Genomic DNA, 16,367 nt, shown 5'->3' with positions numbered 1-16,367 from the left:
TGCTGCTCTTTTTTTTCCTCCCCCTCCCTCTACAGCTTCACATTTTCTCACAAGGAAAAAGGCACTGTGCTCTCAGACTGCAACTGATAAAAACCACTATGGAGCAGAGAAAGGCGTAAAGGCTGAAAGAACCAATTCTAACCCCTGCAGAAAAATATTGTTTTCTAAAACCAAGAACAGTACAGTACCTGGGGAAGATCCTGGATGAAGAAAAAAAAAAATCACAATTCTTGGTTTGCTTTTTTTTTTTGGTGCCAGCTGGAATTCAACACACTTTCATCCACCAAGTTTTTATAATCTAATGCAATAAAAAACTCCAGAGAAGACACAGTCAAAAAGCACGTTTAACCCTCAGGAAAGCTTGGCCTCACAATGCTTCCAATCTTTTTAAATGAAATAAGAGCCATCAAGTCTTGAACAACTGCTGATAGTGAAGTGTGGGAGAATTCAGGACATCCATGGGCTGCCTGATAGTCCTTGGCTGAAAACACTCAGAAGTATTCCCAGTGCAGTGATTTCATGCAGAAGCACAGCAGTATGATGACTGATGGCCACATAAAACCCATAAAGACAAAGGTATTTTAAATATTTCAGATTATTATTTTTTAAACAGTTCAGCAGAGTTTCCCACCTGGGAAGAGATATGCCCCAGCACTCCTGCAGTACCCAATTATGTCTTTTTGGCTAGGTGGAAACCATGGCCTGGGACAAGTGAACACAGATGGGTAACAATCATAGAATCACAGAAAGGCATGGGCTGGAACAGACCTGAAAGATTATTTGGTTCCAACAAGTGACCAAACAGGTCTTAGTATTACAGCAGCACCCAGGATGGAGCTGCAAACAGCTCCAGAAACAGTGGGGAGATAAAGGAGGAATCCCTTTTTTATATATCCCCTCTCTTTTACAAACCTTTGATGCTCTGATGTTTCATGCTAAGCATCACTGCTGGCAGGGAGAGCATCCTGGCTGGAGCAGAGAAGGCACCGGACACAGGGTGGAGCAGTGACAGCAATTCCTCCTGATGTGCTTCAGAAAAACCTTCTTCTTCCCAAATCCAAACTTAATATTGATTTATATCCTGAAGCATGAAGACATATCCCATCCAATATTCTTACTTTTACCTTTTACCCGAAAGGGCTGGGTTTTGTTTTGGGTGGATTTTTGCCTTAATCTCAGCTGCTCCAACAGTTCATGTATATTTAATTACTGGCATCATCTCAGACATTGAATTTTGGCCCTCAGTAATACCCCATGGCAAGGAGCTCTGTGAATTAACAAGGGGGAAACCATTCCCTGTTTCCTTTGGAGTGCAATGCTAAAGCTGCATAGCTAAATTCCCAGAGGCCAGGAAATGAAAACATTAAATATTCTAATAACTTCTCTAAAGAAGTCATGTTTTACATATATGTCATTCCAATGAAATATTTTCCTTGTTTAATCATTTAGTGTTAATGCAACTCATGCTGGCATTAAAAGTTCACACACGAAAAAAAGAGAAAGGAAGGATCTCACATGGGAATCCCATCCAGGATATAACATAACCAGGCAACCACTACTGCAGACACTCAAATTTCACATTTTCTAAAGTTGTTGATTCTAACTAGACACACTTAATGGCACAGTAATTATATAAATTACCTGGAATACATAACACTGCATTTATTCATAATAAATGAACTGTTGCAGAGGAAATGCCAAGGAACTATAACTACATTTTTATTCAGTTTCATTCTTTAATAGAAAAAAATCAAAGGCCATGTAACTGCAGCAAAATGATAAACAAAATCATTTTCTGTTAAGAAGCTTCTTCCCACAGATCTTTCCTTAAATCTTGGCAATTAAGACATTTCTAAAAGGTTGGGGACTGCAAACCAACAGGTTCATCTCTCCTGAAACTGTCACACAAAACATTCAACTTCCCCACTCTGAGATGTTGCAAAATCCTGGGCAGCCTTAGCTGAAGTTGCCAGATGAACAGGACCAGAACTATGCAGTGCTAAAAGAAGTGAAGGGGAAAAGGAAATTTCCCATTTAAGAGCTGTCACACAAAATGAAACAACCCCCTTCAATTTAATTTAATTCAAAAGGAGCTCTCCCAACACAAGGCAAGGACAGATGCAGAATGGCTGAGATTGTCTGGCAGGAGCAGACAGTTGATCCAAAGCTGTGAGAGTTTATACAAACATGTTCAACTCAGAATAAGATTTCTCAAGTATGACACAGATGCCCAGGCAATAATCAAGCAGATGCTGGTGTGATGGTCTTGAATTTCTGTGTCTTTCTAGGAGAGGGATGGGGTAAAGGGCAATGAATGTGGAAGGGAATTGCAGCACCTCAGAAAAAGGTGAGAACAAGACTCACCTTCCAGCATTTTTGCCCAGACCACAAGACACACAGAGACATCTCATCCTCTGCACCCACTTGCTGCAGAAACCTCACATATCCATTTTTTACATTTTTGCGTTAGCCTATAGAAAAACCGCTCCAATTTTCCAACAAACACTTTGCAGCTACTCCCAAAGCATGCACAGCAGAGCCCTGTCTCGACAGAAGGTGGGCTTGATCTTTTTGGTAAAGTCTTCTTGCCTGGGCCAAGCATTCTCCAAAAAAGCAAGGTTTGGAGTGACTGGCATTACTGAGGCCCCCTTGCACAAAAACTGTTTGTATTTTACATTTACTTGACAGTAAAATACCCAGTACTGAGTTTCTGCCAGACCACTGGAACAGAGCATTTTGCTAGAGCAAATCTACCCTGAACATGCAACTGAGATGAGGTTCCCATGTCATGTAGCACCACAGCTCTTCTTCAACCCACCACAGCTCTTCTTCAACCCATTCCTCCCAGTGAGATTTTGAAAGCAATTGGAGTCTAAAAGAAGCTTCCAATTTTTTTTTTTTTAAAGAAAGAAGAAATAAAACCTCCAAAAGGCCAGCAAACCACTTATGGAAAAGCACAGACATGAAATACATACATATATTCAAGAAAAATTAAACAATAGGCTTCCACTTCAGCCAGAAGAACAAAGTATCTAACCTCAGTCTTCAAAGACAAGGAAATTCAGAAATAACACTGTCTCTCCTATTACTCATCCCTACTGTGCTGGGTTGCTACAAGCCATGCAGGCCACCCAAAATTAAAGAGACCTCCAGAAAAAATTTCAGCTCAAAAGGGAAAAGTTACAAACTAGCCCAAGGCAGGTTATGTGGTTGAAATGAAATGCACAGCGTCCATCAAGAGCATTGTATATGCCATTCATGGATTGCAAGTCACACTCATGTGGTTACAATTTACAAATTAGCACTAGGTAAAGTAAGAATTTCCTCACACCTTGAAATCTGAAATAGCAGCTATTTTTCCCCCAGTCAGCTTCATCAGTCAGTACATCTCCTCATGGTGATAGTGTATCTTTGGCCAATATTTAAGCTCTCAGCTCTGTTTGCCTTCCCTATGGTGACAGTCTGATGTGCATTGAAACCAAAATTGTCACTTGGGGGTGGAAGCAGCAATCCTGGCTCTGCCTGACCCCTTCCTATCGCTATGTCAAACGTTTGTGCAGCCACACACAAAACCAAGGTGTGGAGCTGGCAGGGAAAACAGCTCAGCAAACGGGGGTGTGTAGCACCAGGTCTGGCCACGGCAGCAAACTCAGATGCTGGGAGAACACAGGGACAGCACGTGAGAAGAACATACCCAAAGGGAAGCACATAAACCCCTCTTTCTCACCCCCTTTGCATGGCAAGCCCCAAACTCATTGCCTGGGGGAAATGCCCTCTCAGTCGCTGCCCCCTTCCCTGCTTGGAGCAGTGAAGGAACAGGGAATGACTCAGAACTGCTCAGAGCAGGCCATTAATTACACCTCTCACTATGTGCAGTCACATCTGTACCTTTCCCAAGCCCTCCCTCAGTTACATCCGTGTGAGAGACACCTTAGTGTGGACAGAGCAGGAAGGTGTTTTCAGCCACATAATCTGGGAAATGCAAAAACCCAAACAAAGCCCTTTGACTGAAGCCTCCCTCCACCGCAGCCTAGGTCAGGAACCATCGTCTCTTGCTGCCTCTGCAGAATGCTCAAATAGCCCTTAGACTTGATATAGGGCTGGTTGGGCACAAAACCAGACCCACACAGCTTCCCACAGGACTCAAGATGGTATAAACCACATCAGCTCAGGGGGACAACAGCAAGACAAAACATCCCCTAAACTCAACTTGCCCCGATCCTCAGCCCGTAGACTGGCCTGACCCACATTGATGTGGACAAATTGCTATCTCAAGACACGCTTCCTTCATCTTTCCATGGACCTGGTGGCCTGGAAAGGGACACCTCTAACCACCACAGACCTGTGACCTAGTACATGTGGGTCCAGTCCCCAAAAGATGGTTTTTCACATTGTAAGGTACCATCTGTGCCAGGAGACCCTACAGCTTTATCATCTTCAGTTACTTCCCACCACACAAGTTCCTCACCTACAAGGTAATATTTTCTTATTTGAGCACTTTTGTTGCTTGATTCCAATGGTTTGTGCACATCACTCAGGCTGTCTGCTGACATTTGCAAGCAAAATCCCAAAGTGCTGCTGGAACTTGCACTGATTTGTAATGAAATAGCTTTGAACCAACATTTTCATCAAAGGTGGTTCTGCCTCACCCTTTTGCTAAACACAAAGTGGTTTCCCCGTTGGGAAAGATAATGAATACTAGAAATAAGAACAGTTTTGAACAGAAGCTCCCAGCAAAGCAGAAAACCTGGAAATCATATGAGGAAATCAACTTTTCATCCCTCTCATATTTGAACTGTTGGATAAGCAATCTTTATCCATCAGTGCTAATTTCTCATGCCCATCTCAAGGATGACCACAGTCTGCCCAGCTATTTTATGCCCAGAGTGGAGCTAAACATTGCCCTGAGGAGCTACTGATTACCCCTCAGTAGCTCTTGGCACCAGAAGCCTCTCTGCTTGGCAGAGTTGGAGATGTAAAATACAAATATATACATACTTACACACACTTTACTCCATCAATAGTCCTTCCTGCACATAACAGTGCCCCACAGCAGAAACAACCCTGCCTCACAAACACTACAAGAACACGACTTTCCCTTGGGAAGAAGGCAAACACCTGCAAACATTAAAAAAAAATGCTTCACACAAAATTTATACCAAGCCTGCCAGCTACTATAAATGATTTTTCAGAGAAGTGGTGTTTACAAGGCTAGCCAACAACTTCTGAGTAAACCCTGTAAGTCAGTTAAATACTACTCTGACACAGAGTTATGGATCATCCAGTCCTCAAAGACTGGAACTGTTGATTTCAGTCAAAGGCAGCAATGTGGCAGTAAATACATCACTGTGTCCTGGCAGACAACTGACTGGTATCATTAGAAAGCATGGGTTCCACCAATTACAAAAATTAATTATAAAGCCATGTCAGGTCACTCAGTTGGAAAATAATTATTTCACTTCACAACATTAAATGAGAGACAGTGCCCCACCTTCATCAGTATGCAGATTGCAATGGATTGCTTGGGACTAACCCAGCTATCTCCAATGCTGGCAGGTGCCCAACCTAACCCAATATAGTCCCTGGGGGTGAGATGGATGAATACCACCTTCTAAGAATCCAGTTTGGCAACAAATAAAATGCAGCAGGGGAAGAAGGATGACCAAAAAAAAAAAAAAAAATGCAGTCCTAGCGAAAAGTTCTGTAATAAAATTTCTTAATTCACCAGGAGATAAATAAAATTTCAAACATAACAAACAGCTCCTGAGCTGGGGAGGGACTGATAATACCAACACTTGCTCTGAGCCAGGACCACGTGTGCTGACAGAATACAAAAAAAACCCTCTGAAGACTGCTGCACATGGAAGCTCTGCTGGAAGACCATCACTTATGTATTTGGGAATAGGCTGGTTGACCACTTTTCTTCACTAATGAGTTGTGGTAAAGGCACCAGGAAAAATTTTTGGCAAAGTGTTGTCATGATGTTATGACTTCAGAAAATCAGCAGTACGTATTTCTGGGGTAAGATTCCCAAATGTCTCTGTACAAGAAGGATTTTGCACCTCCTCTGATCAACCAGGAGCTGAGATACCAGACTGCCCCCAGGTCAACAAGCATTGTGCCTAAGGTTCAGCTGTGCTTAAACACCAGAAAAATTAGGAAGACTACAGAGATTTCAGCAGATAAAGTTATAAAAATATATATCTCTCTCTATATATAGATCTCCTATCTTCCAAACGGTAATTAGCCTTCTCCAAACCAAAGCCTGTTGCCATTTACAAGTAGGTAACCTCTCTTCTCTCCCAGGTTTACCAGGAATGCAGCTGATGAGGTCCCCAACTCCCATGTGATAACCTAGTTTTCCCCAGGTGATGGGTGCTGTCCTTGGGGCAGTCCTCCAGACTTTTTAATTGCCTCTGCAACATGAAAAGACAAACCTAGGTTCTGTAAGAGACACCTTCATCTTCCCTCTAGAGCATGTACTTACAGAAAGTATTGCACATTGACAAGCACACACATTCATTTTAAAGACTGTAATGAAGAAACTGGATAAAACAAAAAATGCAAAAATCAGACCCCAGATACTGCTACACACCTGCAGCCCTGAGACACAATTTATTACATTGGAGCAGCTGTGCACCTTGAACCTTCTTTTATTGCTTTGGGGACTTGCATCACAGTTACCTTCAGTATGACAAACATTTCCTCACACAACACAAGAAAACAAAGTTGGCTCCCAAGGAACAGGACAGAGATTTCATATATACCTGTGTGAGTGTGAGAGTGTGTGTGTGTGTGTGTGTGTGTGTGTGTGTGTGTGTGTGTGTGTATAAAAACAATAATACATTTCTATATGATAGAAGTTGACATTTCCTTATCAATGCAAATAGCCCTGCCCTGCCACTCCCCGAGACTACGTGATGATAGGAGTGCTGTGAGCTGTGGATGTGAGGAGTCTCACACCCAGACCCTCTTGTCACACAGGAATGTACTTCACTACTGCAAACCCCAGGCATTTTCCATGTTAATTCTTGAGTCTCTGCTTTGACCTGGCTCTGGTGTGCCAGGGCCATTGATAATTGTCCACTCCATCATCTGCTGCTGATGTGCCTATCAGGCCCCTTTCATAAAAGGGTGATCTTATTGCAGATACGGGGGATCAGTTTGCACCTCAAAGCACAGCAGGTTAAAATCTTCTGCCTCGAAAACCATAGAAATAAAATTATGTTCTGTACATCCCCCTTATTAAAAGCTACAAGAGATGATAAAACATTTCCCCTTCAGGGCAATGGCAAAGGCCTCAAGGCACACCAGGGGAAGTTCAGGTTAGATATTAGAAAAATTTCTTCACTGAAAGAATGGTTGTTGCAGCGGGGATTTCTGCAACATGTATCAGACAGCAAGGCCCATGGAAAGAAATAGGGACTGATTCTTGGTAGATGTTTCAGAGATCTTTATTTTCCAGCTGCATGGCCGGGGGACTGCCGAAGAACTCCGCAATCACGGGACCAGAGGGTCCTCCCCGCACAGGGGAACACAAAACAACCAACGGGGAACAGGATTGACCAGGGAGTAGGGAAACCCTGCAGGCCCTGCCTCTACTCCAGGGTCCCCTCCCCCTGGACCCCAAGGCAGGCGGGAGGAACCCCAACAAATGGTCAAGCATTTAACAGGCTCCCCAGGGAAGCTGTGGAGTCACCAACCCTGAAAGTGTTAAAAGAGGAACAGACATGGCACTTCATGGCATGACTTAGTGGACATGGTGGTATTTGTTTGAAGGTTGGCCTTGCCGATCTTGGAGGACCTTTCCAACTTCAATGATTCTATTATTCTAAAACAACTTTGCTTGCTTTGCAATGGTTAATACACCCCCCATATACACACTATCACACAAATAGATGAGTTAAATCAAATAAATCAGAGGTGCTTCTCCAAGCCTTGACAAAGCCCAGAAGCCTACAGGCCCCAGGCAGCCTTAGAGGCAGCGTTCTCAATCTTGCACAGTTGCAGAGAGCTCTATATAAATCCCCTCATTGTTCTGCTGCAGGTGCGTGGATGGGAGTTATCTCTGGTATCTGGCCCTGTCCTTGACACAAACTTGGGCAAGGCCCACTGGTCCAACTCCACGTCACGACACAGCTTTCCCACCCCAGACAAGACCAGGGAGGGCTGAGCTTCTCCAGAGGTTCTTGGAGTGTTTTACAGCCTTGCTCAGATTTTTCTTCAGTGCCTGCTTCTGAATTGCTGACACTGCAGGGAAAAGCCAGAAATCAAACGGTCCCTTTGTGCAGCACAGCTGGACCGTGCTCCAGAAGGGGCTGCTCCTCACTTCGGGCATCTCTGCACCCAGTGAATGCAAACCAACGGGCCAGGCAGGGCCTAAACTGGCTGTATAGGTACTTTTCCGTCAAATTGTACATTTGGGGTTTTTTTGTAGTCCTGAATTTTCACCCCAACCCCCCTCTAGCAATTCATGCTATGCAGAAGTCCGAGGCTTAGGGATGACAGCTGCTCTCAAATCACCTGGGGTCATGCACATCCCCATGCTCCAGATGACAGCAGCGACCAGAAGCAGCAGCAGATTTAACTTCCAAAATCTCACGTGACCACAGGCCACAGCACCAACAGTCACAAGCCATCTCTTATGGTCTAAAAGCAAATTCCCTTTTTCTCATTGCTTTTAACAGGTTTGAGGGGCTTGTTTGCTTGTTTTTAAACAAGTAACTTGCTATCTATTTTCCATTCTGATTTGTCCTTCACAGGTTTGTCTTTGCTTATGGAAACAACGTTTCACTTGTCCTTTTTATGAAGTTAAAAATTCAAAGTTCTGTCATATTTTTAATCAACTGTCTGTATTAATTTCCTCTGCAATTCAGACAAAGCGTACTTGTATCGGTTTCTTGAGATGTATTCCCACTCACTGAATATGCCTCAGATAGACTCATTTCCTCATGATGGGTTATTTTCATTAGAAAAACTCCTTTTGAAGTTTATGTCTTCTCTGGATGTTTTCCATCTCTTGGAGTTTCACCGTCTGCACTGGCTTGCCAGGTCTCCATGCTTGTTTCTCTCCAACCCAGCTCTCTGCAAGAGCACACAGGAGTGCTTGGAGTATCTTCCTATCAACAAATGTTCAGGTCAGCAAAACATACTGGTTTATCTGGTTTTGCTGCTGAAAATCTAGCTGCAATCTAAACTGGTTTAGATGGTTAATAAAACATTAAAGACGAAATAAATGGAAGTATTTAAATCCAGAGTTATGCAAAAACATTCTTTACTTTCAAGAGTGCCTACTGCATGCCACCAGCTTTCCAAAGCTCTCATGAGAGCCTGCCTAAAAAGAGGCCTTAAACATGGACAGTCCTCATGCTTGGCAGGCTCACGGTGCAGTTTTAAAGCTCAACAGTTTTCAGTGATTTGAACATCCACCCAGCAAAGGCCATGGAAACACTCATGAGGAGCTCAGCAGCTTTTGAAGATGATCAACAAATTAATTTTATTCCCTTATTTGTTACTAATTTTCAAGGGAATTCTGAACACATAGCACAGCTTTCTCTGGAAAACTTTCTAGCAAAGATCAGATGTTAGAAAGGCCTTTATGAGTAAGTCCAAGAGTTTGCTCACAAACTTCCTAGAGAAAAAAAACAAGCAAACCACAGCCACCACTCCAAGGGAGTGCCTTTGAGAAGAGAGATGGAAATAAAGTGGGACAAGGGGAAGAAGATCCTTGCATTGTCTGATGTTTGGTGGTCATGGTGTAACCAGCCAGACAATTCCCATGAGAAAAGTCTACAAAGAAACACAGACTGGCCAACCCTATATTTAAAAATTTCCTTAAGTATGGTTGCTACATTTAGCCTAGACAGTATATGAACACAACAGCGATTTGTAAGATTAAAACTGATTGGGATATCCCAGGGCAATGCTGTTTAAATCATCAAGCTTCCAGTGGGTAGATATTCAAATGCTTTTTGGAAACTGTTGTCTTTTCTTCACACTAACAACCACAGATCCAAGATCCCCCATTCTTTGACCATTTTTTAAATTCCTAACTGTCTGCACCTCCTAAACCCCTAAGTAAATGCTGCCTTTTGATGAGCCCATCTGGATGAAACAGCAACATCTTTTGTTGATGAGTGATGTACTTTGTCAATACAAGGGCAGGAAAAGAATGGACCAAAGCAATTTCTGGGCCTTTAGCTAAGACGTAGAAGTCATTTCAGATGACAAGCATTAATATGGTAAACTTCACCATCTTCTGTTTAATTAACTTCATCAAAACCACCATCATTTTGCACATCTTGAAGAACTGGGTACAACTCCGGGTGTCTCTGGTATGAAAGGTCAAGATACTGGAAATCAAAAAGTGCTTAAATTAAATTATATCTGTGGATACAAACTCTGCTTCCATGGTTTTTCTATACTTCATTTTCCCCACTTACAACTCAGCTTGATTTTTAGCCATTATCATATTGCTACAATGACAGTATTAACTTTCCCATTAACCACAAGTAAATATGTTTTACCAGTTCAAAACATTGAATCCGAGACAGGAATCACTTCAGCCCTGCCAGCCTGGTAGAGTCACTCAGTCTCAGCAACAAAAGGTTTCAATCAGATAGCCAAAACTTTTGTCCATCAGATTTAGATTTGTCCTGAAATGCAAGACAGACTTTCCTCCTTCCCCCCTTTGCAGAGCCAAAAAGCACAGAAACCAAGAAAATTAAAACCTGCTGCATTACTATGCAACATGCTACAAAATGTAATAAAAAGCCAAATGTCTCTCTGCCCTCCCCTCCTCATCTATTTGAATTATTATTTCAAACAGTCATGTAGTTGCAACTCTGCCTACATGTCCAAAAGCTAAACAATTATGCCACAATAGGGGTATTTTGTTCACTCAGAAAAAAAATCATCTAATGAAAAACTATGTTGGTGGTTGAATCAGTTTCCTTTAGGAGGAGCTGGCTGTAATCTCAGTGGGACTTGTGGTTTCGGCTATTCGTACTGTTCATAGCAGTTTCTGTTTTTTCTCAAAGCAACGTAACCCAGCAACACAGAGAAAAGCTGTGATTAACTTCTTCTGAGATACAAGATGTCACGGCAGTGCAAGTCGCCTCTTCACGAGGAGAATCATAAATCTCTGTCGCTCTGTTTTGCACAGACATCTCATATCTCAGGCAGAGTGGAAACCAAAGTCAGAAATCACTGAAATTTTCTCTTCTACCCAAGAACAAGTTGACTGTGGACTCGTGACTTTCAGACCAGAGATCATCCTTCAGAGCTGCCAGAAACTGTGTCTCCCAGGGCCTGATCGATATCTTCAGTTCCTTGCCAACCACAGGAGAGCTTTAAAATTAACAAGCATTATATTAGCTGACTTTACCTAAGGAATAGCTATCAATTATCCACACACACAGAAGACATTTCCTTTTATTTGTATGCAAATGTCTGTATGTGGTGGAATGAAACTGGAAGGGAACATCTGGGCATCAAAATCTTACATAAATTACATACTTTTTAAAACAATGCACTAAAATGCTTGTGTCAATCTCAATAAATAAATTTATAGAAATCCAAAACACCACAACCAACCAACCAACTAACCAATTTAAAAAGCTAAGGGGAATAGTCAGAATGATGTTAAGGAAAAAAATAAAACTCTTACCTTTATCTCTCATATCAGGCACCTAGGCTTGCCCTGATTGCTAAAGTAAAACAGCTACACAGTAAGATATCCAGGCTCTGTTATTCGAGATAAAGAATAATTCATAATTAATAGGCTTAATAGGCTTAAAAAAAAGTAAGACCCACCTGGCTGTCCCACCAACACAGAGATCTTGGAGGAAACTCAGCTCGCACTGGGCCAGCACACCTGTGCTGTCCAAACCTTTGGGTTCTGGCACAGCACACAGCAGGGCTGCAGGACAGCCAGCAGCTCCAGACTCCAGCAGGGTTCAGACCTGACTCTCCCAAGTGGGAGGACCCTGGAGCTGCCACCAGAGCAGCGGGGAAGCGAGATTCCATCACTCCTCTCCAGCCCCAGCAGCCACGACCTGCACACAGCTCTGGGACAAGCACCAGCCTTCCCCTGTGCAAGCACTTTGCTAATGAACACACTGATGCAGTCACTTCTGTGTGCTCTGGGAGATATTATTTCTTTTTTTTAATGACAGGTTCTATTATCTCCTGTGTATATTAAAATTGGCCTTTCAGCTCCTCCATTAATACCAGATCCCCAAGTCAGAGGTGAACTCTAAGTGGCTCTGACACTTTCAGATCAGGGCATCTCTATGACAGGCCTCTGACATGGCCTCTTTTCATGTCTCGGGACTGCAGCAAGAGGGGAAAAAACTGCCCAGAACTCAGGGTTTCCAAACTGCTCTCCAGCAGCAGTTATTTATTACTGCTCTGCCCTACAATGTCACCCAGGTGCTGCAGAGGAAAGAAGGAGGCCATTCCCTGCTATCAAGAGTTACAAAATATTTTGAGGAAAAAACTGGTGAAGGATAAGCAGATGGGCACAAGATGAAATCAAAGCAATCCTAGGGCTGAAAGCATGACTTTTATGTTTCGTAAAGCTTTTTGTTTTGCAAAGTTGATCAGGTGGTTTAAGAAAAAAAAAAAAAACACACAACAAAAAAAGAGAAAATTCAGATCAGAAGACAAGAATGAATAAATTTATATGAGCCAGAGTAGCATTGAAGAAAATTTACTACTGCCAAGAACTAAGTGCACTGCTCGCCTGTTACACATGAACAAAAAATCCAAACTCCAACCTGGCACCTCCAAAGCCACACAGGAACAGGGTGCCTTTATTCCCCTGTGTTCCTCTCTGGGAAGAAATCCTTCAGGAACCAGCTATCAGCTCTTAATGACTAGTTTTGTTACTTACAGGCCCCACAATGAAACAGGGGGTGGCTGAGGTTACCACGCTGTGGTAATAATCAAATTTAAGGGGATTATAATCATTATAAGCTAATCAGGGTAGAATTATATATTTTTAATTAGCAGCTGCTGTGTGGTTATGGCACTAGAATCCCCAGCTGTTTGCTGGTAAGTGCAACCAACAGAATCTTATTTGAAGTGCAAAATACCTACTTTTACATGGAAAATATATTAAGGAAATTTTAAAAATGCCCTTAAAAATACTATATACTGTAAAGCCTCATTATAGAGCATGTTTTTTGCTCTCAGCATTGGAGATTTTTTTTTTTAAGCCCATGCATTTAATCTTATATTGAACATAGGCCAAATACAAAAATATACAATACATTGTGTATATTGTTACTTCAAACCACATAGTAGTTACTTGTAAATCCGCCAGCATTTGGTATAAACATATAGTGTTTGTCTACTCATTGTAAGTCTAGAAAAGGACATATTTATGGGGAGCTCTAAGATGAATAATGGAGACTGAATAAAAGTTGTCATTTGGATTTTCATGTAACAACAGACTTTAATCCAAGATTTCCAAGTAAAGAAACAGATCTCCTCGGTTTCTGTAACCACCCCTGCACACACTGTTGTATTTTTAAACTATTTTTCAGCTGCATTTTAACTGAGAACCTTTCTACGTTATCACAGAGAGACTTCGACAGGCACCAGTCCCCAGAGACTTTGCCTTGTTTAAAAATAAAGCAAACCCAACAGCCAGTTCAACTGAAAACAAAATGGTTTTGTTAAGGCTTCTCAGGTATAAAGAGGCTGATCAGAGCCTGCAGATGCTTGGCAGAAGTCTACAACAAAACCCCAAACAGCAAAGCAGCTGGTCTTGTCTTCAAACATATTCTTCAGGTTCCCAGTGATAGACCAGCCACCTCCTCCACAATCCAGCAGATTTATGACATTTTGGCCAAACCCAAGGCAGCAGCAGAACTGCACCTGAGCAGAGCCAGGCCCCTCATTCCAGAATCAGGCTCCTTAGTAACTATTTGAGGATATACCTTATGAGGATAAGGTACATCCACAAGGTGCTGGAAAGGGCTAATAGTTACTTTCAAGTTCACAGCTCTCACAGAGGGCAGGGCTCTGTCCATGGGAGCAGACAACCTGGCTGGCTGGGTGATGAGAACCTCACCAAGCCAAGGCAGCCCAGCTTTGGATGGTCAGTTTCTGGGTCCAGCACTGGCAGTATTGCTCTGTCTGCCACAGGCTCCCCGAGCCTTTCCTGCCAAAATAATAGTGACACTTCCCCACCTCCACAGACAAGTGAGCATTTGTGTCTGTTCCATTACCTCTGTCCTCGCAGACCAGGTATGGATTCTACTGCTGGAGAAGATAATTAACCTTAGATTCAGCTATTTTGGATAGAACTGTTTCCTATGAAACAGATGCAATACAACCAAGACTGCACCAGCTCTTCACAGAAACTATTTCTAAGAGTTTTCAAGCTCTAGGGAATCCTGAATAACATCCTCTGCTGTGTCTGAGGACTTTGACTAACGGGTCAGCAAACAAAGACTCAGAAAACCCAACAACCATTACTTAAATACTCTTCTGTTGATTCAGACTAACACAGTCAGCCATGGCAAAAAAAGGGCCTCCCTGAAATGCCAAGAGCTCTTGGGTAAATCATCTGGTCTTGCAGACTGTCTTCTCCAACACACCCAAACCCTGTGAGGGTTACTGACAGCTTCAGACCAAGCTTACTGGTGATGGGAGCTGTACAGGACTTAAACTCATGTCTTTCCACTCTAAAACACAACACACCTTCAAAGAAAGGGCAAAATGTATTTGAGGGAGAAAGAGGCCTAAAAAACTAGCTGTTACACCCAAAATATTAGCATCACAAACATGGCACTTTCAAGTCACAAGGACAGAGTCACCAAAACATGGCCTCTGACAAGAGGTGCACAAGGAAATCAAAGATTTTCACACAACTGTGGCACTGAGCTGTGCCCAGGCAGGCAAATAATGGACTAAATTAATTGCCTGTAGCATGATACTGCTGGAAAATCCTGGAGGTTTTGACTGCTTTGCAGCATCATTCTTTCAACTCCACCCCACGCTGGGGCTTTAATCTGCAGGGCTGTAATGGCACTATCAGCAATGTTAGAGGCGAGACTAAAAATAAACGAGGGACAAGAAAAATGCAAAGCGCCTCCTCCCTGCAAGGTCTGGAGGGAATTTCCTGAGTCAGTCAGACTGCTGGATCACTTGTTTACTAGTTACTAAGTATGAATTTTCACAGCAGTGTGTGTGGTTTTCATTGAAGTTTCCAAGTTAAAATCAACAGGGCAACAATGTCGTAAGGAAATTAAACATCACTAATCCTCTTGAGGGACAGGATCCCTGCTGCTCGTGTTATTTCCAAGGAAAATACTGCATTTCTAGGTCAAAAATGAAAGTACTGGGGGCAAAGACAGTCAGTCCGTTGGATGTATGGGTGAAGGACACCAGCTCCCACAGTAACCTGCTTCTTACTCAATCCACTGGATCTGTTTACCCCTGGATAAAGAAGCTGTCATGCAACATTCAGAGGAGCTGAAGGATTTATCCCTCTGCAAAGCATCTCTCCAAAGGTCCTCTTGAGTGCCAGAGGCATTTGGGGAAGGAGAGGTCAGCTCCTCTCCCTGTGGCACCCATGGAGGACACAGCCATGGAGCAGCAGACACAAGTGTTTTCAGAGCTACACAAGAAGCTGGCATGGAGATTCGTTTATGGAGTGCTAAAAATTAAGTTTGACTTTAAAATAGCACAGTCACCAGTTACAGCTCAGAGGGTCACATTCTTCTTCCATCTCTGCCTCCTCCCCATCTTTGCCCAGCAGCTTTCCCAAACTGGTCTGCAAGCATGGCAGGATTTCCCCATGAGGGAGGCAGGCAAACATCTGTGGCTGGGGAGCTGAAGGAATATACTTATGAAGGGATGCTCAGCACTTCCTACAGCACTGGAGACTTTTTTTTCAAGACCAACACTGCAGCAGAAACCATTCCTATCTGCAGCAGCCTGGCACACCAGATACTACGGTATTTCATGAAAACTTTAGGAGGTGCCTGCAGCTTCACAGTGCTCTAAGAGATAGGCTCACCTTCCCACTTCACTCTCCATGGAGCTCTCCTTCTATCCCTGGAGCACACAGCAGAGGAAAATATAAGATTTCAAACTTTGCAAACCTCCAGCCTAAACCAACATCCTGTAAAACTACGAGTTAAAGGCAGGAACATTTCACTTCCAAACCACAAAGGCTGTAATGAGTGTGGTTTAATTGGCTGGTACAAGAGCTGCGCAGCCAGAATCAGCAGCTGGCAATGAAATCAGCCCTTCTGCACGGCAGATTGCTAAACTTTTGCCCTTGTCTGCAACGTGGTGTGTCACAGAAGTAATTCAGTAGCCATAAAAAGAATTACATAAGTATCTAAGAA

General features: G+C 42.9%; 1 protein-coding gene and 1 long non-coding RNA gene across 28 annotated transcripts in view; both read right to left on the bottom strand.

Annotated features, from left to right (window-relative positions):
• Positions 1-16,367, bottom strand: part of MAGI1 (membrane associated guanylate kinase, WW and PDZ domain containing 1) — a 335,447-nt gene that overhangs the window by 301,837 nt on the left and 17,243 nt on the right. The gene's annotated exons all lie outside the window — the stretch shown is intronic.
• Positions 7,439-12,617, bottom strand: LOC125331736. The gene is made up of 2 exons (XR_007206164.1): positions 11,815-12,617; positions 7,439-11,349 (listed from the first exon to the last, which is right to left on the bottom strand). It is a non-coding gene; the product is annotated as an uncharacterized LOC125331736 (long non-coding RNA).

Source organism: Corvus hawaiiensis, chromosome 11 (genome assembly GCF_020740725.1).
Source record: "Corvus hawaiiensis isolate bCorHaw1 chromosome 11, bCorHaw1.pri.cur, whole genome shotgun sequence".
NCBI lineage: Eukaryota > Metazoa > Chordata > Aves > Passeriformes > Corvidae > Corvus > Corvus hawaiiensis.
The sequence above is the reverse complement of the archived record's forward strand: the minus strand, read 5'-3'. Positions and strand labels throughout refer to the sequence as shown.